The following is a 23,921-nucleotide window of genomic DNA, read 5'->3' as shown; positions in this document are numbered from 1 at the left end:
GCTGGGACATTTTCATGGTAACGGATGAGGATAAGGTCAGAGCCTCACTAAGTACTCTGACAACTCCTAGAGGGTTTGCTCATTCCATAATTTTGCTATGTTGGGATGGATCTCTGGATCCCAAGGAGAATCATTAAATCCCTGTAAAGGGCTTGGGTCCTGAGCACGATTCCAGAAATGGTACAAGTTGTTGTGGACAGGGTGATTCAGCCCAGGCAGGTTATTCTTGCTCCCAGTGGACTATCCCCTGACTGCCTGCTGCCTCCCTGTGGACTGTAGTGGGGATGGTTGTCCATGTGCTGTGCTGAGTAGGATTCAGGAGGGTCACAAACCATCAGTGACTGACTTCACATTGAGTGTGGGTGGAATGGAGAGCTTGAGCACAGAGACCAGATGTTTGCCCCCTCTTGCCTCAGACTGATGGCTATCAGACCTAACCTGAAGAGTCATATGAGGTTAGAATACAGGTTTCTAGGATTCACTGATTCAGGCAGACTGTTGGGTCCAAGAAGTGATATTTTGTAGAAGTTCCAGGTGGTATTGAGGCTGACCCAAGAAGCCCCATGTTTCAGGGTGCTGGCTCATGTTGACCTTCTCTAAAGTCTCCCAGTTGTGACTTGGTACTCTCTGTGACTCCCCTCCCCAAAGAAAATAGAGAGCCACCCACTGTAAGGGGCAAGACATGAAAACAGTTCTTCCTTTCAAAGGCCATCTTTGCTGGTATGGAAAGTATATCATCGTATCTTCACACACGTGTGTCATTATACCTTGTTCTCATTTACCCCACCCCCCACCCCCCACCCCCATTGCCTGAACCTGCACCCCAACCTGGTTCCTTCCCTTCCCCCAGTTAGTCTCCCCTTCTTCCTTATCACACACATCCCATTGCTTCTCTGTTTCCCACCTCCTTAGGCTCTCTTCCCACCCTCTCACGATCTCCTTTCTAGTTTCATGACCTATCCAGACACTGTAAGTACACTGTAGGGGGAGGGGTGTGTGTGTATAGACATATTGTCCTGATTAGTTCTTTGTCAGCTTGACACAAGATGGAGTTATCTGGGAAGAGTAGTCTTAGTTGAGAAAATTCCTTTATCAGATTGCCCTGGGGAAGTCTGTGAGGCATTTTCTTTTCATTCATTCTTTTTTTTTTTTTTTTTTTTTGAGACAGGGTTTCTCTGTGTAGCTCTGGCTATTCTAGGACTCACTCTGTAGACCAGGCTGGCCTTGAACTCAGAGATCCACCTGCCTCTGCCTCCCGGGTGCTGGGATTAAAGGTATGCTGCACCTGCACCTGCACCTGCACCACCACCACCACCACCACCACCACCACCACCACCACCACCGTCATCTGCCTGAGGCATTTTCTTGATAAATGATGGATGTGGAAGAGCTCAGCTCACTGGCAGCGGTGCCACCCCTTGCCAGGTGGTCCTGGCTGGTATAAGAAAGCAAACTGAGCAAGTCATTGAGAGCAAGCAAGTTAGCAGCACACCTCCACGGCTTCTGCTTCAGGTCCTGCCTTCTCCCAGTAATGGACTATGATGTGAAAGTGTTAGCCAAATGAAACCTTTCCTTCCCAGGTTGATTTTGGTCATGGTGCTTCACCACAGGAATAGAAACCAAACTAAAACACATACACATATGTAACTTTAAATGTAGGTTCCACATATGATAGAAAACATGTTGTCTCTCTGGGCCTGTCTTGTTTCTCTTAACAGGATTTTTGGTTCTACCCATGTCCCTGTAAATACTCAATTTCATTTTCTTTACACTACAAAGATTCCATTGTGTATATATACCATATTGTCTTTCTCTATTCACCAATTGATGGACAACTAGGCTAGGTCCATTCCTTGGACCAGGTGGATCTCTGTGAGTTCGAGGCCAGCCTGGTCTACAGAGTGAGTTTCAGGACAGGCTCCAAAGCTACACAGAGAAACCCTGTCTTGAAAAACAAAACAAAACAACAACAACAACAAAAAGAAGAGACCCCTCACTGGGCATTTTTTTGGTGGAGGGATTGAGTCCTGGGGGCTGAGAGGGCATGATGGGAAGCAGAACTTCCAAGCGAGTGCAGCCCAGACACAGGCTGCATTACTGGTACTGGTGAAGCCCAATGGTCAAGACACAGACTGTCCAGAGCCCTGGAGTCAAAATTGAGAGGAGGGGATGGGCACTGTCCAGGGCCCTTGCCCTCCGATGAGAGCCTTCCACCTACAGGGAAGGAGCCCACCTTCCCAGCAGCCACCTAAACAATAATGTCATTGACTTCATCACCTGGAGCTCAAAGGTGTGCTAGCCCTTGTAGATAAGGCAGGCTTGAGGATACACAGGTGCGCAAGATCTCATGGATGCAGAAGCAGTTAGAGTTCAGGCCCTGCATGTGGTAGTTCTCACACAGGGCAAGAACTGGAGAGGCAAATAACGACAAAGATAAGTTTTCAAAGAGTTCAAAAACCAAATGTTGACATTAGTCAGATTGCAGTCAAACACACTAGTTCTGCATGACGGCTGGGCATCCGAAGAGATTAGACATATTGATTGTTCATTTACTTTTTTTTCTCCAGATAATGGGTCACACGTTGATCATAAATTATATCTCAATGAGCAGAGCCTTAAATCTGGGGATGAGGAGTTGAAGGTCTTTAGATAGGTACCTGAGAATTCGAGGGGAGGGAAGGGGAGACGGGGGAAGGGAGAGGAGGGGAGGGGAGGGGAGAGGCATCCGAATTTCATCCTCTGGTGCCTGGACCAGGCATTCTAGCATCCGGAAAAGTGGTGTCTTAGAGTCCCAGAGCCACTTGCCTGTCACAGCTTAATGGCCAGCATCCTCCCTATGAGGTGCTTTCTTGAGCTGCCATGAATGGTCCAGCCCTGTCACTTCTAGGTTCCAATGCAGGGTCCATGACTGTCATACAACTGGGAGGTAAAGGTAAAAGCATCTCTGAACCTGCACGGCAATCCTGTTGAGCCCTGTCCTGAACATTTTTTGACTCTGTCTCTGGCTGTCTTTTTCCAAGGCCACTAGCATCCAAGCCTCCATTGCTTCTTACATGGGGTTCTCCAAGCTCCTCTTAATGAGGTTCCCCTCATACACTCTGGCCTTCCATATAAACCAATGGGATGTTCTAAATTAAAAGTGGTATCACATCTTTCTCTTAATCTTGTTACCCATGGGTGGGCAAAGTGGCTCAGATGATAAGGATGACTGTTGCCAAGACTGACACTTGGATTCAATCCCTGCAACCAGTGTGGTGGATGGAGAAGACCAACTCCCAAAAGTTGTCCTCTCAGCTGGGCAGTGGTGCACACCTGTAATCCCAGCAGGCAGAGGCAGGTGGATCTCTATGAGTTCGAGGCTGGTCTGGTCTACAAAGCAAGTTTCCAGACAGCCAAAACTGTTACACAGAGAAATCCTTCTTGAAAAAGCAAATACCAAACCTAACCAAACAAACACAAACACAGTCGTCTTTTGATCCCCATGTGCACAGTGTGGCACATACTCCACCCCTGTTGTTGTAGGTTTTTTTACTCTTTTTGGGGGACCCCCACCCAGCTCCCAAAGAAATTCACACATGAAGGCTTATTCTTAATTATGAATGCCTGACCTTAGCTTGACTTATTTTTTAGACAGCTTTCCTTATCTTAAATTATCCCGTCTACCTCTGGGCTTTTCCCATTCTCTTACTTCCTTAAATCTTACTCTTACTCCATGGCTTGCTGTGTAGCTGGCTCTTGATATCCTCCTCCTTCTCTGGCTGCTAGATCTCCAATCCTTCTTCCCAGATTTCTCCTTCTATTTATACTCTCTGCCTGTCAGCCACACCCATCCTTTCTCCTGCCTTGCTATTGGCCATTCAGTTCTTTATTTAGACCATCACGTGTTTTAGACAGGCACAGTAACACAGCTTCACAGAGTTAAACAAATGCAACATAAACAAAAGTAACACACCTTAAAATAATATCCTACCACGCACCCCCACCCCTAGTTTAAAAAAAAAAAAAAAAGTAAACCATTCTCCAGGGCTGAGTTAATTGTCAGAGCTCTAGTGTAAGAAGCGAACATTTTGAGTACAGCTGGGGAAGTCCTGCAGGTCCAGCCCCACTACCCATCTCCGCTTCCCTCTCCTGGCTCTGCATCCCTACCTGGCCCTGTTGCTTCTTCTATGTTGTGTCCTGAGCCCTGTCCTTCGCTTCTGTCGGGAATGCCTTTTCCTCATCCCTGTCATCTTTAATCCGGCATGATCTACTGAGCTTGACCCAAATGTCACGTCCTCTGCAAACCCCTGGCTGCCTCTCTGCCGCCCAGAGTCCCTCCGACTCTTCTGCTCTTTCCCACATGCCTCAGGTGCATGCGTGCTCTTCGCCTGCTTTCTGGTTCCTGCAAGTCTCAACTGCCTATGAGAATGGGCGGGTGTCTTGGGGGATGAAGGGTGGTCGTGGAAGGTCTTAGGCCCTCTATTTTCAAACCCTGCAAGAGGGACTAAGCAGTTTTGGATAATTACTCAAATTAGCGCCAGTGGAGAGGTGAGCAGGGTGGGGAGGGGTGAGTTCGTGAATGATGCACACAGGGTGTGTCTTACGCTTGCTTGCTCGTCGCTGGCAGCGCAGCTCCGGGAACCAGTGTCACTGAGTGGAAAAGCATCATCCAGCCAGCAGAGCTGCTTGCTCCAAGCCTGGCCAACACCCAGCTGATGCCTGGAGACACCCAGGACCAGGGAGGACTCAATGCAGGGAGCCACAGAACTTCCTCATCACTGGAGCTACAGGGACCCTTGGCCCTCACCTACTCTTCTGGGCAGCTGCTTAGGCTCACAGCACCGGAACTTGGCAGAACCCCCGACGGAAACGCGACTGAGATCCCTCAGAACCGGAGCTTTTAGAATTGCTGTCCAAGGCAAAAGACTAAGAAAAAATAGGAATCTGCTCTCAGGTGGAGAGAAGTCTGTTTTATGTTGTTCGTTGGCTCTGTTTTATTTTTCTCCTTGAGACGGGATCTAGTGTTGCAACCAAGCTGCTGTTAAGTTCATGATCTTCCTGCCTCAGTCTCCCCACTCCCAGCATCACAAGCATGCGCTGTCATACCTGGCTCAGGAGGCATGGCAATTTCTTCCAATCATCACGCTTATTTTCTCTCCTCTGAAAGTAAAAACGCGCCTCCCACTGTGAGCCTCTCCCTCAGAAGACAAAGAAGCAATACATAATGTTTTCCCACAATCAAGTCACTTCAAAAGCGTCCCATCAATGTAACAAGACACCTGAGATAATTACCGTAGCAAGAGGAAAGGCTTAGTTTGGTTTACACTTGTGAACGGTTTAGACCATGGGTGGTTAGGCCCACTGGGCCTATGGTAAGGAAGAGCATCATGGGGGAGCCTCTTTGCTCAAGGCTGGTGAAACTAGAGAACTAGAAAAAGGAATCGGAGCCCCAATGAGCCCCGATATCCCCTTCAAAGGCACAATCCCCAGGGACTTAGAGCTTCCCTTTTGCTTTTTTTGAGACATGGTTTCTCTGTGTATCAGCCCTCGCTGTCCTGGAACTCGCTCTGTAGACCAGGCTGGTCTCGAACTCAGGGATCCACCTGCCTCTGCCTCCCGAGTGCTGAGATCAAAAGTGTGTGTCCCCACTGACTTACAGTTTCCTTATACAGAGCTCCACCCTTGAAAAGTTTCCCCATCTCCCATGACATCTCAGTCTGGTAACTGAGGCTCTAGCACGTGGGCCTATGAGGACAATCTGCCGAAGGGTCGTAGCCCATATTTAAATTGAATTATTTGATATTTTGCTGTCTAGTTCCTTGAGTTCTTCATATATTTTAGAGATCAACCTTCTATCAGATTGTGGGGTTGGTGAGGATCTTTTCCCATTCTGTAGGCTGTCTTTTTGTCTTATTGACAGTGTCCTTTGCCTTAAGGAAGCTTCTCAGTTTCAGGAGGTCCCATTTATTAATTGTTGCTCTCAGTGTCTGTGCTACTGGTGTTATATTTAGGAAGTGGTCTCCTGTGCCAATGTATTCAAGGCTAGTTCCCACTTTCTCTTGTGTGACTTGATGTATTTGTGAGTCCCCTGGCAATGGGACCAGGACTTATCCCAGGTACACAAACTGGCTTTTTAGACCCCATTCCCCAAGAAGCAATGCCCTACTCAGCCTTGATGCACGGTGGAGGGGTTAGGTTTGTCCCCAACATGATACGACAGCCTCTGTTCACTACCCAAGGGAGGCCTTACCCTCTATGAGGAGGGGATGGGAGTGGGATGGGGGGGGCAGACAAGAGGAGGGAGGGGGAACAGGCATTAATATGTAAAAGGAAAGAAGTGTTTTTAATAAAAATTATATATATATATATATATATATATATATATATATATATAAAACCTGTAAAGTATGGGGCCCATTTGCATTTAACATCAGGGGCCCTTCCAGAACTGTTCATTCTAAATGACGATTTCTAAGCAGCACTAAGTCTCCAGAGACTCTCTGACATGAAAGTTCTCTCTCTTCCCACCTCTGTCTCTCAGTCTCTGTTTTTGTTCTGTCTCTCTCTGTGTTTTGTTTCTGGGGCAGTTAAACTTACTAGACTAGACCTTGCTCTGACCTCTGAAAGGGAGGCATTATGAAGGGAGCTGTTCCTTTGGGACATTTATCCGTGACAGCTGCATGTGCACACATGCACACACGCATGGGCACGGTCTTTTGGTGAGGATTGTGCTCTCCTGGCAAATCCTGCTAAACTGGGTAGCTGTATCTGCTCTTCTGAATTCTCGGGCTCAGATTTGAGCCTTATCAGGAGGCTACCTCTGTGTTTGTGTTTTGTTTGGTTTGGTTTTTTGAGACAGGGTTTCTCTTTGTAGCCCTGGCTGTCCTAGAACTCACTCTGTAGACCAGGCTGGCCTCGAATTCAGAGGTCTACCTGCCTCTGCCTCCCCAAGCTCTGGGATTAAAGGCGTGCACCACCACCACCACCACCACCACCCAGCCTCTGTGTTTTTAATTTTCTTTTTGAGACAAGGCCTGCAGTCCAGGCTGGTCTCAAACTGTCTCTGTAGTGCAGTATGCCTTTGAACTTGTGAGTTCTTACCCCCGCCTCTGCAGTGTGGGAATTGCAGGTGTGCACTAGCCAGCACGCCTGCCTTTATGTAGCACCAGGGATGAAAAACAAAGGTTCATGAATGCTAGATGAGAATTCTACCAACAGAGCCACATCCCTGGCCACGTCCTCTGTCATTCAGTCTGTGGCTTCTTAGACTTACAGATCCAAAGGCGTGCCATACACCCTAGTGGCAGGTCCAGCGTCAACCATCATTTATTGACTGGAGAGTCTTGGAGCTCTAATTTATAATATAAACTTAGGAAAACATTATCAACCAAACATAGCAGTTTGTGTCCATCCTTTTAAAAACAGAATGCTGTGGTAAGTCTGTGGGAAGCCTATGATGCCATAATTTTCTGCAAGAGCTTTTACAGTGTTCAAAAGTGTACAGTGGAGCCAGGTCAGACTCACGCTATGTTGGCCAGCAGATGGCAGCAAACTCGAACTTGACCAGGAAAGTAGATGGTGCTTGTATTTGGAGCATTCATGTCAGGCCCAGCCCAGTAATGATGGAGAGATGAGCCAGGCCTGGGGGTACAGGCTTATCCCTGGACCTGCCGCTAGGGTGTACGGCACACCTTTGGATCTGTAAGTCTAAGAGCCACAGACTGAATGACAAAGGCTATATTCACTATTTGGGATGCTGAGACAAGAGGAGGATAAGTTTAAGTCCTATGTGGGCTACAGAGTGAGTTCAAGACCAGTCTGACAAACTCAATGAGATCCTGACTCAAAATGCAAAAGTAAAGGGAAGGCTCAAGATGTGGCTCAGTGGGAAAGGGCTTCCCTAGCATGAGCGAGGCGTGGAACCAATCCCCAGCACAAACACAAAAGCAAGTAGTTTTGGATAGAACAAGAATGGCAGTGGCCTCCTGTCTCAGTTAGAGTTTCTATTGCTGTGAAGAGACACCATGACCATGACAACTCTTATAAAGGAAAGCATTCCATTGGGGCTGGCTTACAGTTCAGACGTTTAGTCCATTGTCATCATGGCGGGAGTCATGGCGGTGTGGAGGCACACACGGTGCTGGAGAAGGAACTGAGAGTTCTACATCTTCATCTGCAGGCAGCAGGAGGTGAACTGTGAGCCACTGAGCCTGGGCTTGCGCATGTGATACCTCAAAGCCCACCCTCACAGTGGCACTTTCCACCAACAAGGTCACACCTACTTCAACAAGGTCATACTTCCTGATAGTGCCCGTTCCTGTGGGCCAAGCATTCAAACACACAAGTCTTCAGGGGCCATTGCTATTCAAACCACCATACTTCCCACCCTCTGCATAATAGGCTTCTCTCCAAAGTCCATTCATTTGAAACCTCTGACACTGTGCTTCAAACTCCTCTTTTCCTTGTGTTAGGTGAGTTATCTCAGGTAGTTGGACAGAAAGCTGGCTAGCACGTCCACTTTGTGCCAGGTAGGATGGTAATAGCAGAATACTGATGCCCATTTGAAAGTTACATTTTAATGCAACTATGTATGTTGGGGAATATTGTTTTAAGGTGTGTTACTTTTGTTCATGTTGCATTTGTTTAACTCTGTGAAGCTGTGTCACTGTGCCTGTCTAAAACACCTGATGGTCTAATAAAGAACTGAATGGCCAACAGCGAGGCAGGGGAGAGAGATCGGTGGGGCTGGCAGGCAGAGAGACTGTATCAAAGGAGAAGTCTGGGAGGAGAGGAGGAAAAAGAGATGGAGGAGTGAAGAAAAGGAAGTAGCCAGAGAAGGAGGAGGACTCCAGGGGCCAGCCACCCAGCCACCCAGCCAGCCAGGGAGTAAGAGTGAAAGTAAGATCACAGAAGTAAGAGAATGGGGAAAGCCCAGAGGCAAAAGATAGACGGGATAATTTCAGTTAAGGAAAGCTGGCAAGAAACAAGCCAAGCTAAGGCTAGGTGTTTATAACTAAGAATTAGCCTCTGTGAGTGATTTATTTGGGAGCTGGGTGGTAGGTCCCCCAAAGAGCCAAAAGAGTTAAAACAAACAACAACAACAACACATGTAGCTGTTGTCCTACAAGAAGCAGCCTGTAGGTGATGCACTGAAAGCAGGCACACTGAGCTGCAAAGCAGAGGTGTTATAGAAAGATGTCTGAGATGTTCTTAGCTCGCTCTTCTCACCAGTCCAAATGGGAGTCAGAAAGCCAGTCCCGTGCCTCTCAGGAGAGAGTTGTGTGCCAATTAAGGGAAGGACATTTTGAAGCCAGGTGGTGGTGGATCTCACCTTTAATCTCAGCACTTAGGAGGCAGAGGCAGGTGGATCTCTGTGAGTTCAAGGCTAGCCTGCCTGGTCTGCAGAGTGAGTTCCAGGACAGCCAAGGATCTACTGAGGAACCCTGTCTCAAGAAAACAAACAAAGCAAAACAAGACAAAACAAAAAAGAGAAGAAAATTCTGTTTCTGGAAAGTTATATCATAGAAACAAAGAAACAAATTGCCGTTACCTCTTTAGCTCAGGGTAGGCGCACAACTGTAGACAGGCCCGAGAAACATTTGGTGGGGTAGGAAGGATCTGTCCTTGCTTCTGCCTCTACCTTGAGGTTGTGGGTTTGGTGGCTGTGCTGGTTAGTTTTAACTGCCAACTTGGCACAACCTAGAGTCACCTGGAAAGAGAGACTCAATTGAGGAATCTGTCTAGACCAGGTTAGCCTCTGGGCATGTCTGTGAGGAGTTGTCTTGATTGTTAATTGTGTAGGAAAACCTAGCTTATTGTAGTCACCCAAGGCAATAGTTCCTGAACTATATGGGTCTGGCCAAAGCTAGAGGAGAGCAAGCAGGATGGGCTTATTATGTCTTTATTCTTGACTATGGTTGTGATGTAGCTACCTATTTGAGCTCCTGTGTTGTGACTTCTCTGCAATGATAGAAGTGTAGGCCAATAAACAATGACGGAAGTGTAAACCAATAAACAATGATGGAAGTGTAAGCCAATAAATGATGATGGCAATGTAAACCAATAAACAATGACAAAAGTGTAAATCAATAAACTTTTTCTCCCCATGTTACTTTTGGTCAAGATGAGGTTTTTGTTTGTTTGTTTGTTTTTGGGGTTGTTTGTTTTTAGATACAGGGTCCCTACATAGCCCTGGTTGTCTGGTTATTCTGAAGCTCATTATGTAGACTAGGCTGGCCTCAAACTCACAGAGATTTGCCTGCCTTTGCCTCCTGAGTGCTGGGATTAAAGGTGTTGGTCAAGGTGTTTTGTCATGGCAACAGAATGAAGTTAGGACAGTGGCACAGTAAGGAGCCTCTGGCCACTGCCAAGTCCCCACTTTGTAGGTTTCTCAAGGAGGATAGCCAAAAGGAGAAGGCACGCCCCCAGGAATCAGAGGTGCTGGTCAGTGGGGGCAGGGCACTTGCTGTCCTTATGCCTGATGCTATTGGAATCTCCTGGACTCAGCTGATTGGTCTGTGGGGACATCTGATGAGAGGCTGTCAAGTTATCAGGAGTCCAGCTGCACGTGCCAGTTGCCTGAGGCATGGCAGCTGGATGGGCAGTGATATATGAAGCATGGAGGGCTGGGGTTCAAGTGCTTGGGACAGCACAAAGGACAAGGGGCCCCAAGCTAGCACAGGCTCAACCCTGCCCAGCTTTTCCCTTTTTACTTTGTTTGGTTTGAGATGACCCCATTGCAATAGCCCAGGCTAGCCTTTAACTCACAGTTCTGCTGCTTTAGCATCCTGCATTCTGGAGTTACAGATGTACGCCACCATGCCCCACTTTTAACCTCCTTTTGATGATGAGAGTGACATGGAGGTAGGTGAGGTGTTCATTCAACACACAGATCAAGGACTTTCCCGTATGAATTCTGCTTCAGTGTGCCTGTGGGTAAATCTGGGCTCAATTCTGGTCCCCACCTCCTCCAAGATCCAGGAGAGCTGGTCACTGGACAGCATGGTGAGTGGTAAGGCTTTCTGTTCTCACCTTTCCATTCTACAGTAGGGTCTCGTCGTTGCAATGACTCAGGCTCTGCCTGTAGTAGGGAAAGAAACTTGAGATTTCCACAGAATCTGCTCTAGGGCAGCTTTGTCCTTGACTCAATACAAGTTGTCCCATTTACTCCTCTCCACAGATGACCTTGTGGGATGGCCTTGCATTCCCTACTGTACATAAAGGATCAGAGAAGCTGAGTGACTTCCCAGGCTTGACCAATTAATAAGTGAAAGATTTAGGATTGAAGCCAAGATCAGACTGGAGTAATGCTCAATAATTAGTCATCTAACTAATCATCCCAAAGAGAGTTGAATACTGATCTCAGAAGCCATGAGTTGGCTTTTTGTTTGTTTGTTTTTTGTCTTTTTTAAGCTGAGGATCAAACCCAGGGCCTTGCACTTGCTAGGAAAGCACTCTACCACTGAGCTAAATCCCCAGCCCCAGCCATGAGTTTTTAAATGAACATTCCAGTACCAGGCATGGGATACTTCATTATGAGTTGTTGGCCAGAGAGCCCCCAGAGGCTTGCCAAACAATGCAGGCTATTGCTCTTGCTCTTGGATGCATACCAGAAATAGAAGGTAAGACTGATTACTAAAGACACCGCACACTTTGGATACAGAACACAGAGAAATCAAGCTGTCACTGAGCTGGTAGCTTCCTCCCTGCTGCCTAGCTCTCATAATGCTAGACGGTATTATAGAGGCTGCTGCAGGAGAAAAGTCATCAACAGTCATCTCCAGCTGCAGACCTGGATTGAGCACTAACGCGGAGGAACATGAGTCCTGCGGGGTTATTAGTTAAGCAAGAAAAGATACAATGAAAACCATTCTAGAATCTGTCTCTTCCTTTCTGGCTCATGACCCATCATCTCTTGCCTACAGGATCGAAATGATCTTGTCCTTGTGTCTGGAACACTCCCCCAGACTTTTCCATGGCTACCCTGCCCCCCATCTGCAGCTTGCTACCCCTCAGTCTCCCCAGTAGATCAGAGCGTGGCTGGTGGCTACAGTTCCTGGACTTGTCCTCCAGCTCTTCCTGGGTTACTAGCTATGTGATGTAGATGGAGTTACCTGGTCTCTCTGTTTCGGTGCCCTCCGCTGTGAAAGGGGACTTGAGAGTCCCTCCAACGGTGGCATGTATTGTGTTTGTCAGACACTTAGCCACGTGAAACATCTCCTTGCTGCTCCTTGTCACCCTCACCTAACTAGGTGCACTTTTATCGAAAGGAACCATGTCACCCTGTTCTATTTTCTCTACAACCTGTCAACAGACTGCCCACTGGCATAGCCATGTATTTTCTGAGCCAGAAGACATAGGGTGTTGTCAAGTACTCTATGTGTGATGGCATCTTGCAACTTACAAATGGTGGAGTAGAGGCACGTGAGAATTCTAGGGGTAATGAGTGGACACGCTGAGTCTCCTAGCCCAGGTGGGGGCCTTGCCTGGTACACAATGGTGGCCTGGCACAAAAGCCATGACCTCTGTCTTTGCCCTTAATAATGGTTGATAGAAATAGATGGCTCTGTTGGCTAGTGCTGACCTCTTCTCCAGGATTCTGGGCCTTCCTGAAACAAACAAACAAACAAAAAATCCCCAACTTTTAGAGGCTTTAAGCCTTTGAGTCAAAGCTTGAAGAACACCTAGTTAATCAAGGTTAAGGCTGGCAGTCTGCTTTGGATCCGTCGGTCTGTGTCATACCTTTGACATTATATTTAAACATGGTTTTCTTGATTTAATAAACTCCGAGAGGTTCTCTGGAGCCTTTTGTGAACATTAATCACCTCCCTGAATGTGTTCTGCCATTTGGACTGGGAAGCTGGCCAGAGCTGGAGCCGGGACAGGGAGGAGTTCTTATCCACCAGCTGGGGGTGCCACCATGCTCCCACCTTCTCCCAGAAAGCAAGAGGCTGAGAAAGATGCATAGCATTTGCTGAACTTCCCTTGCAGGATTTTGAGCCTTTCTGAGAAAAAAAAAAAAAAAGAATCAGCTATGTGCTAGAGTTTGCCTTACCCTGGGAGTGTGACATGAAGAGACCCAAGAAAAATGCATGTACATGTCCATTCTCATCTGCTTGAAGATGCCTAGATGTCTAATAGTAACGTCTTTCTCAGAGACAAATGGCTTGAAGATATACACATCTGAGAGGAGAAAGTCTACAGTTGAAATTCACTCCAAGAGTTAAAGATTTGGCCCAAGATGTTTAAAGAAAGGGGTTTTGATAGAAAGCATGGGAAACACATATAGATGATAGGAAACAAAGAAAGGACGGTGTACCAGTCAGCTACTGAAACACTGATGCTGTGTAACAAAGCGAAGTTTATAGATGTAAATTAAGCTTGGCTTTCTCCCTCATACATCTATCAGTCAACTTGAGGTCAGCAGGCCTGTGTAGAGCTCTGTGGGCTTAGCTTCAAGCAGCAGGTGAGACCCAAAGCCGCCCCCTTGTTTTCATCCCAGGAGCAGCTACTAAGGATGAATGATGGAGATACTCAAAGCCTCTCCATTTGTCAGCTCCAAACTTGCTCAGTGTTGCTTTAATCCCATTCTTTGGGTCAGAGCAAGCCACACTGTCTTCAGAACGTTTATAGAGGTCACGTCTTTAGCAACCTCAGCATGTGTCTCAGATTCTGCTTTGCACTTCCTTGGGTCCTCCTGGAGTTAAGACAATGGCTTTCGGAGTTCATGGCTTTAGGTTCATCACTCCTTCCCAAGTCCTTGCTCATGTGACATCATTGTATTCCTCAAAGGGTCCCCCACTTCTTCCCCTCTCCCCTCGCCCCTGCCATTGGTGGTACTGGAGAGCCCAGGACCTTGTGAATGTTTCCACACAGATCTCCCATTGAGCCACAAACATCACAATAGCCAAAAGAAGGTGCGATGTAACCCCCACTACCCCAATTACACAGTTGAGTCTCCTGAATTTGGGGAAACCTCAGGGGCTAGCGCACTCAGAGTACAATGCATGAGCCTCACCCTGAGAAAACCATGTTTCTGATGAGCGTCTCTCTCCTATCTTAAATGCTCCTCCACTTTCTGTGAACCCCAAACTCTAGGATGCTAACCTCACTGTTCTAAAGCCCATCAGACTCCCCTTTTCTCTGTCAGGAGCTTTCTGTTCTTAGCCTGCTTCCTGAGGCCAACACTTTTCTCACCATAAAACACCCAGTTGTCCTCCAGTGTCGCAGCAGTTCTGAAACTCCACTTGTACACACAAGGGACCAGAGTTTCAGAACCACCTTAATAAGATTGTATTTCCCACAGGATACTCAGTAATTATGGTTATTTTCATAGCTAATAAGCATATTTTGCTTTTGCAAGCTAAAAATGAGACTTTGACAGCCCCAAACGGACCGAATGGAAGCCAAGCCCATTTTATTTGATCAGCCCTCTGTGCACATGAGCAGAACCTCTTGCTTTTGGACTCTACCTTACTGTTTGCCAGTAGCAGTGTTCACCTGGGTGAACCTGCAGCCTGCGTGAAGAGATAAAATCCTGGAGTGGGAACCAATATCAGGCAATGACAGCGACTCCCAGAAGCTTTTCTCTTCCTTGGGTAAAGCTCGTTCGCAATTACAGCTGGTGCAAGCAGGCAACCTTCCGCCTCACTGGCAGCAGAAACCGCCTTGCATGGATTCACCCAGTCGGAGAGGCAAGCCGTTCTTGATGGGTTGTCAATGGTACTCCTGCATCCAGCTTCAGAGAGGGGGTTTGAGGCAGATGCTAGGAGAGTCTCGTGACATTGTACACCAGTCTCCCTCCAAGTCCATGTACTGTGTGTCTCCTGTTCCATGAGAACTTCAGAACAGAAAGGCTGGTTTTCTCCCCTGCCCTTGACCTCTTTTTAGTCCTTGGTCAGTCCCAGCCTGTGACTCAGTCATCTCTCCAGTGGTCCACAAGTAGGGGCATTGGTGAGCTCTGCCATCTTTGTCTCAGGAAAAGGGAAGTCAAATGGGCTAACAAATAGCAAGTTCCAAAACTGAGGTTCTGAAAGTTCAGTTGTTGGTCCACCTGCACAAATATCACCCTGGGGTGTTGGGTAACGATAAATCTCTCTGAGCCTCACATGGGACACCCTCGGACCAAAGCCTCAGTCTTAAATCTCTTCCTATGTTCTGCTGTATGGTAATGTGTGAGAATGTGGTCCCCCACCCCCCTTTTACAGAGAATCCCTAAAATGCTGCTTGGGTGTGGAGTGATGGTGATGTAGACAGACCCAGACTACACAAAAGCCAGTGGTGTGGCAGCTGGAAGTTTAGAATACTAAATGTCAAACCATGTATCTGCATCTGTGACCTGAGAACTGCCTTGCCTTCTCTAGGCATGATTGTGGCCTGTGCTGTCCTGGAGCTGGTCACCTTGGATGTTCAGCGGTCCCCTAATGGAACATCTTGAACCTCAGTGATTTCACCAGGAGAGTGAAGACCCAGTCACCTGATCAGTGCCTTGGGAAGGACTCAGCTCCCCACTAGGGGACATCTTTTGGTCATAATAGACCTGAGTCTTGCCCATTTGTCTGTCTTATGAGGAGGCTACTGCATTTGTGTCCCAAGTGTGCACCTTCCTGCTCTGCCCTCATTGGTAGTGTAACTTTGGATCTGGAGCTCATTTCTGAAGGTCTCTGCCATAAACTGAGGTTTTTACTCACCTCTGAAAGCCATGAACATCTTCGGAGTGATGTTCATCTGATCTAGACTGAGCAGCCAAGGAGTTGCCTGCACTTGATGGGATCCAGCTCATTCATTCACTGAATGAGACCACAAATACCCCTGTATGTGGTGGGTTGTGCCTATTTCACAGAAAGCTGGGCAGTTTAGAAACAATTAAGTTTCAAAGAGATGATTATGGACTCAATTTGTCTTTTCAAAACCCATTCTGAGGCCTTAACCCTTCAGCACCTCAGACTATTGAGAGATGGTGTTTTACGGTTGCTGTCAGCTCACTAGGGTGGCCCTAATCTAAGGTGACCCATGCCCTTATACAGAGACATGCACATGGAAGAGCACCCCAGGCATCTGGAAGCAGCCATGGGATGGTGCTTCCTCAAGGCAAGAACACTAAAGACGGCCAACAATCTCTAGGCCGGGAGCAGATTCTCTCTCCTAGCCCTCGGAAGGAACCAGACAGCTGATTCTTCACCTTGGATTTCCAGCCTCAGAAATGCAAGACAGATTCTTCATGTTGAACTGCCCAGTCCGTGGCCCTCAATTATGGCAGCCACAGCATTCAGACATGGTTACAAAGATTCACAAATGGTTAGCATCTCCCTACCTCCCACAGGCATCTGTAGATCGGACTGTGGTTAAGACAACGCAGAGCTCATAGCCACTCCAGGGTGTCTCTCTTTAAAAAAAGTATCTTGCACTATCTGCCAAAGCTAAGTGAGACCTTGCAAGCAGGTTGGAGTTAGTCTTAGAGCACCAGAAATGTCCCCCAGAATCCACAGTCCTGACTTTTCAGGGTGTACCGGCTGAGTGTTATCTATGTAGTTTAGCTGCAAATCCATATTTCTGCTTTTTAATACAACTCCCCCCTCTTAGCCTCCTCAAACCTCCATGTCTGAGTCTGAGAACCTTGCTTTGCCTGTATGCCCTAGGAGCCAGGGACCTTAGTCAACCCCAGTGTCTTCCCCTTCCAGTAGCCATGGCGAAGTGACAGGTGTCATAGGGGAGAAGCACGGTGGTAGGCAGACTAATGGGCCCTCACTGATGTTGTGGTAGCCTAACCACAAGATCATGTGACTGGGGTCATCATTCAGGTGAGCTGATGTAGTAACAAGGATTCTTGTAAGCAAAGGTCAGGAGAGCCAGTCAGAAAAGGGGATGGGTGATAGAGGGAAAACTTGAGTGAGCGAGACAGAAACACAGAGAGAGGGTGAAATGGTGAGAGAAACGGAGGAAATGAAACTGGGGGAGAAGAGGAGAGTTTGGGGATGCTGCAGTGTGGGCCTTGGAGATGGAGGAAGAGGTCAAGAGCGGGCATGGGGGAATACAGGCATCCTCAAGAAACCAGGAAAGGTAAGAACAAACTCTCCCCTAGACTCTCCTACTAATTCCGTGTTTTCAGTCTGACTTTCAAGAGTATGAGAAAGGGAATCTGTGCTGTCCTGAGCCGCCATTGTGATGGATCTTCGTGGTGGTGGTCAAAGGAAATAGAGGTGTCTGAAATTCTTTGACCGGACTCCAAAGAAGGGCAACAGGCCTGGATGGTAGCTGAGACGCGTGGCCCCCAGGGCAGTTCTTTCCTCCACAATTGGCTCAGTGTATGGTGGCTGGTGGTGTCTGTTGTCCCCTGTGTGTATGCGGCCATCAGAACAGTGCCTGGTCACATTTGCTTTATCTCGGCTCAGTTTCTCCACTGCCCATGATAAGCCACTGAGAATCCCGTGACAGGGCCTGTAGGTTGGGCCAATAAAAACACATTGCATGGGACGTGCTGTCATACAGCGATCACTGCCTATCTCAAATTCACATTAGAGACATTTGTGTTTCGACTGGCAACTCGACCCCTGTGCCGGGGGAAACACCTGCTGCTTTCAGGTTCTGAGATCCGATCCCTCCATCCCTGGAGACGCCTTCAGCTCAACTGAACCCCATTTGGAGGTCTCACTTAGCAAATTGTTAATTGGCTGGTCTGTCCCTGAGGGGCATAGCTGAGATCAGAGAGCAGGTGGGAAACACAGCGGCTGTTGAGGGAGGAGGGGGCTTGGAACAGGTGTGAGGTTCAGCACCACAGCTCAGGTGTCCTACTGCAAGAATTATCATTGAGCTGCCATCTTCTCTGGCCAGGGCCACTGTAGTCAAGGACCACAGACCAAAGAGCTTAAGTAGCAGAAATTTGTTCCCTCTTACTCCAGAGGCTGTAAGTTCAAGATCAGTGTTGGCATCTATCTGGTCTCTGGTTCTCTTCCTGGGTGGTCGATGAACGCTTTCTTGCTTTCTGTCCACATGGTTCTCTCTTGACATTGTGTTAGGGCCCACAGAATGTCCTCATTACACCTTAGTGTCATGCAAAGTTCTATTTCCAAATATAGTCACATTGTGAGGTATCAGTATGCATATGAATAACACAGGGCATTTTCAGACTGACTGCTTCGGGAAGCTAGCTGGAAAAACGGTCCCAGCATCCGTCAGAGGTCGGGACTGTGGCCCAAGGGGAGGAGTTCACAGAGGCCTTCTCAAAACTTCCTCCAGCACCAAGGAGTCAGAATGGCAGGAACCTGGGAGGGACCCCAGGCCAGAGGCAGTTAACCCTCCAAGAGGTAGTTTGGCAACTAAGAAATCAGTCCTTCGGTGCAGGGTAGAGCCCAGGCTGGGACCTTGATTGTATTGGTCTGTTAGTTTTACTCAGGAAAACTAGGAAACTCCAGCCAGTACAGCTGACCTGTGAACTCTTTGACATACTCCTGATATCAGGGCGTCATTCCGGCAGCTGCATTGAACAACTCCCAAGTTCCTAGCCAGCTAGCACTGGACCCACATCTCTCTTTCAGGAAACCATGCAGGGAAAGTCTTGTTACATTGCCAGGAGTGCTGGGGTGATGCACTGAGAGTCTAAATATTAGACTCGGATGGGAGGCGGCCTTCTCCTTCAGCAGGATCAGGGGTAGGGCATGCCTGGAAATTAAGATCCTGAACTTCTGTGGCAAAGCTTGACTGAAGCCACTGGCCACTCCTGACAAAGGTTGCCATTGCAGGCCCTCAAGGCAATAATGTCATTCAAGTCTCACAAACCCTGTAAATACTGCAGACATGGAGGCTGAGCGACTCTCCCACAGTTAGTTAGACGAGTTCAGTCAGACTCCAGAGTCTGGGTTCTTCTTTCAAACCCTCCTCACGCAGGCAACTCAGAGCGAGGCCTGTGTCCACAGGGAGGCAGGAGAAGGATGGAGACACAAGGACTTGCTTCCTTTGTGGTGGTTCCAGCATTAGGACCACACACGAGGCAGCGTTACTGAAATGAATTTATTGCCTGTAGACTATTTAGAAGGGTGAATATAATGTAATCCCAACAGTTGCCTGGAGGAATGAATACATTTCTGTTTATTTATTTTGTGTGTGTGCACTTGCAGAGGGCAGGGGCAACTTGTGGAAATCAGTTTCCTCCGTCCATAATGTGTATCCTGGGGATAGAACTCAGGTCATCAGGTTTAGCAGCAAGTACCTTTCCATGCCGAACCATCTCACCAGCCCATGATGGAATTGGAATAAGGATGGACCTTGCCTCTGTCATTAGTCAGCTGTCTGATTTTGGACAGGTTACTATGCCTCAACTTCTTCAATTGAAATTCGGGAAATGAAACATCACACATGGTGTTTGGAGATTTAAAGGAGAAGCCATTTGGAAAAAAATGTTCACTCACCACCCCACTTGGGACTCTCGACTCCTTATTCCTTTCCCCAACAGGCGCGTGCAGAGACAGCTGTATGCCTGGGCACCAAGCAGCTTCCCTGTTGCAAAGGGAGTATGAAGCCAGTGAAATTAAGGGAGGGTATGTGAAAAAGCTAGCAGATGCTCACCTGCTGGGTCACACATGTCACCACCACCCCTCAAGAGGAACTGACCTCCTGGGAATGGGTGTGACTTCCTCAGGGCCACGCAGCAAGCTAGGGACAGCCACGGAACTTGGAGACAGATCTCTGGACCTTACTTTCATTACCCCAGAAGAAGCTTTTTATGGACAGTGAGCTTGGAATGCCAGATTTTTCTGGACATTGTGTACAACTGAAACAGACCTTGACTCCCCAGGCAGCTCTGTCTTGGAACACATGTAAGTGCATATCTATACCGCAGCCACCTGAGTGGGAAGGCAGAGCCTCCCAAAGGGGTCAGGGAAGGGCTGGTATTGAGAAAAGACTCCATTCAAATCCATCCATCCACCCATCCATCCATCCATCCATCCATCCATCCACTCCTCCATTCATTCCCTGGAGGAGTTACTGGACCTTGCAATGTGCTGTGAATGACGTCACACAGTTGGGTTAACTTTCCTCCGTCTTCTGTTAGTGGATCTCCAACCCTGCAAATGTCTCATGTGGGTAGTCACACTTGCTGTGTGGTAGCCATTCAGGATGGTGATGACTGTCGTGTGCCAGAAGGAAGGACATGGCATGTGTGCCCCCGTCTGACCTCTCTTCCTGTGCAAGAAGGACATGTGTTCCAGGCTCTGCTTTAAAGGGCTGGAGTGGGTGTGGTGTGCAGTGGTGGAGCTGGCCCTGGCCTGTGAGAACAACTCTTGGAAACCTGAGAGAGGTGCCAGGACACCAAGGAGGTCAAAGACATCCAATCCAGGAGACAGGGAAGTAGCGCATTTGGAAGCAAGGGTCAGGGACCTGGCAGATGCAGCATGGGTCAGGGTGCCTCCATGTGGTTGCCGCTGGGGTTCGACAGGAAAGCAAATGAATGGGGCATAGCAAGGGGCCCATGGGAGCCCTCTGACGACAGGAGTGAGCTGGGTTCTTCAGCAAGAGTCGGGAATGTGGGCAAGGGTTTTGACTGTTCCCGAATGGAATGAGGACAGGGGAACTCAGCTGAGGGATGTTAGGGACCAGTGGTCCCCAGCCTTTGTCTACTTGTATCTCAACACTGTTACTAGGCAGGACACACCCACCAGAAACACTTCGGGTTGTATCCACTCTCTCTACCCACTTGCATTTTGGGGATGAGGAAAAGAGGAAGGAGAGCACAGTAAATGCTCACACGTGAGAACCTGGGGTGGATGCATGCAAAGATGAAAAAGGCTTGTCGAAGCTCTGCTCTTTTCCCCCAAGCGCCAGTTTCCCCTTGTGGAGGAGCCCAGCTGTGGATGGGAAGCGAGACCACTGAACACATCAGAAGCACGACGGAAGTCAGTCATAACGTTTATTAAACATTCATGGTACGTGCCTTACTAGGCAAAACACAGGGAGAGCATACAGTGGAAATCCAGCAGCTGTCGTCACTTAACTGGTGAAGACGACATTTTGCTTAAGCGGAGAGACACCTGTTAAGCATACAGGGACATGTGCAACCAAGCCCTAGATATACAGACACTCTCATTCACCATGTCAAGTGCATGGGAAGACCTTACCACGGTGCTTGGGGCACACAAAGCTGAGACACACTTCTCAGTTCCAGTGCTCCAGTGTATTGTGCTGCTGCTGAAGGGATGCTACTAGAAAGACACTAAAATACTAGGAAATCCACGTATTTGTTTCCTTAACTTGAATTCATGCTCAAATCAGTACTCTTGTTTAACACGAGACAAAGTCTGAGAGCAGCAAGATGTGAGAAAAAAAAATTCATCAGTAGAAATCAGACCCTTACAAGCTCATCACAGAGTCTGGAGGTTAATAGCCCCTAGACCCATCTCTCAGTTTCCAATAGTGAAAGACTTTCCAATAAATTAAATCAGCCAAGGCATGTTATTACTGCACGGGTGGGAAATCTTGTTTATGTTTTTGCCTGCCTTAAAATATTTCAAAAGTAGGGTTGGCAGATAAAATATAGGATGTCTTCCGGTGTATGAGATGCACTCAAAACCAAAAATTAGTATCTATAAGGGTGTTTCTCAATGTGTGGGTTGTGACCCCTTGGAGCTGACCGACCCTTTCACAGAGGTCACTTAAGACTATTGGAAAACATATATTTACATTATGATTCATAACGGTAGCAAAATTATAGTTATGAAGTAGTAATGAAAATGATTTTATGGTTGGGGTCACCGCAGTATGAGGAACTGTATTAAAGGGTGAGGGCATTAGGAAGGTTGAGAACTACTGGTCTACAGCTTACCCAAAAGTACACTTTAGCTGCATATCTGTATTTTTGTTAAAAAAAAAAAAAATCCTAGAGTCTTGCTTTTAGGTTAATATACCTTCAGAAACTCCAAAGGTTCCTCATAATGGAGGGGGGGGATCCTAATTTTTCTTCATTGATTTCCTAATACTGTCAGGGGGTCAGAGGGGATGGATCAGTCTTTATTTAGGCAGGAAAGGTATGTAGACTATAAGACCTACTCAGGTATCAAAGACATTTTTATCTCTTACAACTTTTATCACTGCAATTTGAACTCCTCAGTTTGACTTTAAAATCACTGACTGAGAGGGTGGTGATTGCTACTAATAAGATTGCAGTCTGAGGAGGAGGAGTAGTCTGACTTGACAGGCTGGGTGTGAGGGGCAGTTTTGTGCTCAGCTGTTTCTCCTCAGTGTGCTCCACTGGGCACAACCATCACTGTAAGGTGTATGTCTTGTCTAATTCTAGAACACTGGGAACCTTATCATCCCTTACTTCTCTCCTCTTTCCCTCTTCCACAGGGAAGTTTGGGGACTGTTGAGGGTGGGTGGCCCCGATCGGTGGCTGGTTGGGGCCTTATAAAAGGAGAAGAGCGCTCATTCCTTGGATAATTGGCAGCTCATCACAATGAACTCTCCTTGATTCTTTTCTTTGCATATTATACTTTTTGCATGTGCCTACAAACTTGTTTCTGTTGAAAAGGTCCATACTAATTCTGTTAAGTAGACAAAGCAGTATTGCTCAAGAAAAAAGGGGGTGGGGTGGGGATTTAGCTCAGTGGTAGAGCGCTTGCCTAGCAAGCACAAGGCCCTGGGTTCGGTCCTCAGCTCTGGAAAAAAAAAAAAAAAAGAAAGAAAAAAGAGGAGAAAAGGAGAGACAGGCAGGAAGGAAGAAGGGAGGGAGAGAGGGAGGGAGGGAGGGAGAGAGAGTGGATGCATTGGTAGACTGGATTCCTAAATGCTGTCTGGAATGTTCTTCCTGGTGTCTCAATGTATAGCTAGCTGATCACTGTTTTTAAACAGAGAGTTCTTAGAGTCAAGTGTTTTCAACATGAAACAAAGAAACAAAGAAACAAAGCTCACACAGAACTCCCAATTTTTATGGAAGAATGGTAACACTTGCTGAATTCCAATATCCACTGACAAGTTTTTAACACATAGAGAATGTAACCATATGTTCAGTTCACACACACACACACACACACACACACACACACACACACACACACACTGAGCCAACTCTCAAGAGCTACATAGATGGTATTTAAAAGCATACACACTTTTGACATTCAAAGCTACCTGCTAACTGAGTACCAGCATGCCAATTTTCTTTGGAGCCTGATTATATATGTTTCCAACCTTGCCCAGGTATGTACAACTCCCCTTCCTACCTAGAGGTCTTGAGGAAGTCCAGATGGACACAAGAAATTAAGTTGAGGTTTAAAAAACGCTGTGGGATTAGGGTACAAAGGAGAAGTCACACAGGACGGATCACCCCCCTTTCTGCAGCTTGCCATTGCTGACAGAAAACATTTCTTCAGGTGACTGGCCTTGCATGCTTTTTCCTTTGTAGAAATAAAATTCCAAAACCTGTCTTTTAGGCTCACTCTTTTTGCTTTTCTGATGACTGACCTAAACCTCCAGCTCTGAGTGTCCTTGACCAACCTCAAGATTAAGAAGTGTCAGACTATTCAGAAGTGGCCAGAGGAGGTGGTTGTGAGAAGGTGAGTAGTTGTAGTACATATGGGAAGTAGCCGTGGGTTCCCTGTGAAGGAAAATAGTGTAATTCTGCATGATCAGAAGAAACAGAGCATAGCAGTGCGTCACTATGGAGGGACCTCACCTGGGGTGTTCCAGAAAATTCTAAAGCTCATCGGAGGTCTATACCTCCATTTTGAAGCTCAGGCTTGTCAGTGACACTGTAGCCTGAGCCCTTTGGGGCTCCTATCCTGGCCTGCTGAGGTTTCTTCCATGGTGAACACTGTGGAAAATGTCTTGGCATTTTCACGACCCCACCTTAAGTTCCTTCTGGAACTCTGTGAAGGCTGAAAAGCAGACACTGAAGAGTCACCATGAGAAACAGGTCTTTCTTCTCCTTTACTCCAGCTTCCTCTTCTTCCTTTTCC

The 23,921-nt window shown here is 47.4% G+C and overlaps 1 pseudogene; it reads right to left on the bottom strand.

Annotated features, from left to right (window-relative positions):
- Positions 1 to 13,890: 13,890 nt before the first annotated feature.
- LOC118592670 lies at positions 13,891 to 14,045 on the bottom strand (annotated as a pseudogene).
- Positions 14,046 to 23,921: the final 9,876 nt, after the last annotated feature.

This window comes from Onychomys torridus, chromosome 10 (genome assembly GCF_903995425.1).
Source record: "Onychomys torridus chromosome 10, mOncTor1.1, whole genome shotgun sequence".
Lineage (NCBI taxonomy): Eukaryota > Metazoa > Chordata > Mammalia > Rodentia > Cricetidae > Onychomys > Onychomys torridus.
The sequence above is the reverse complement of the archived record's forward strand: the minus strand, read 5'-3'. Positions and strand labels throughout refer to the sequence as shown.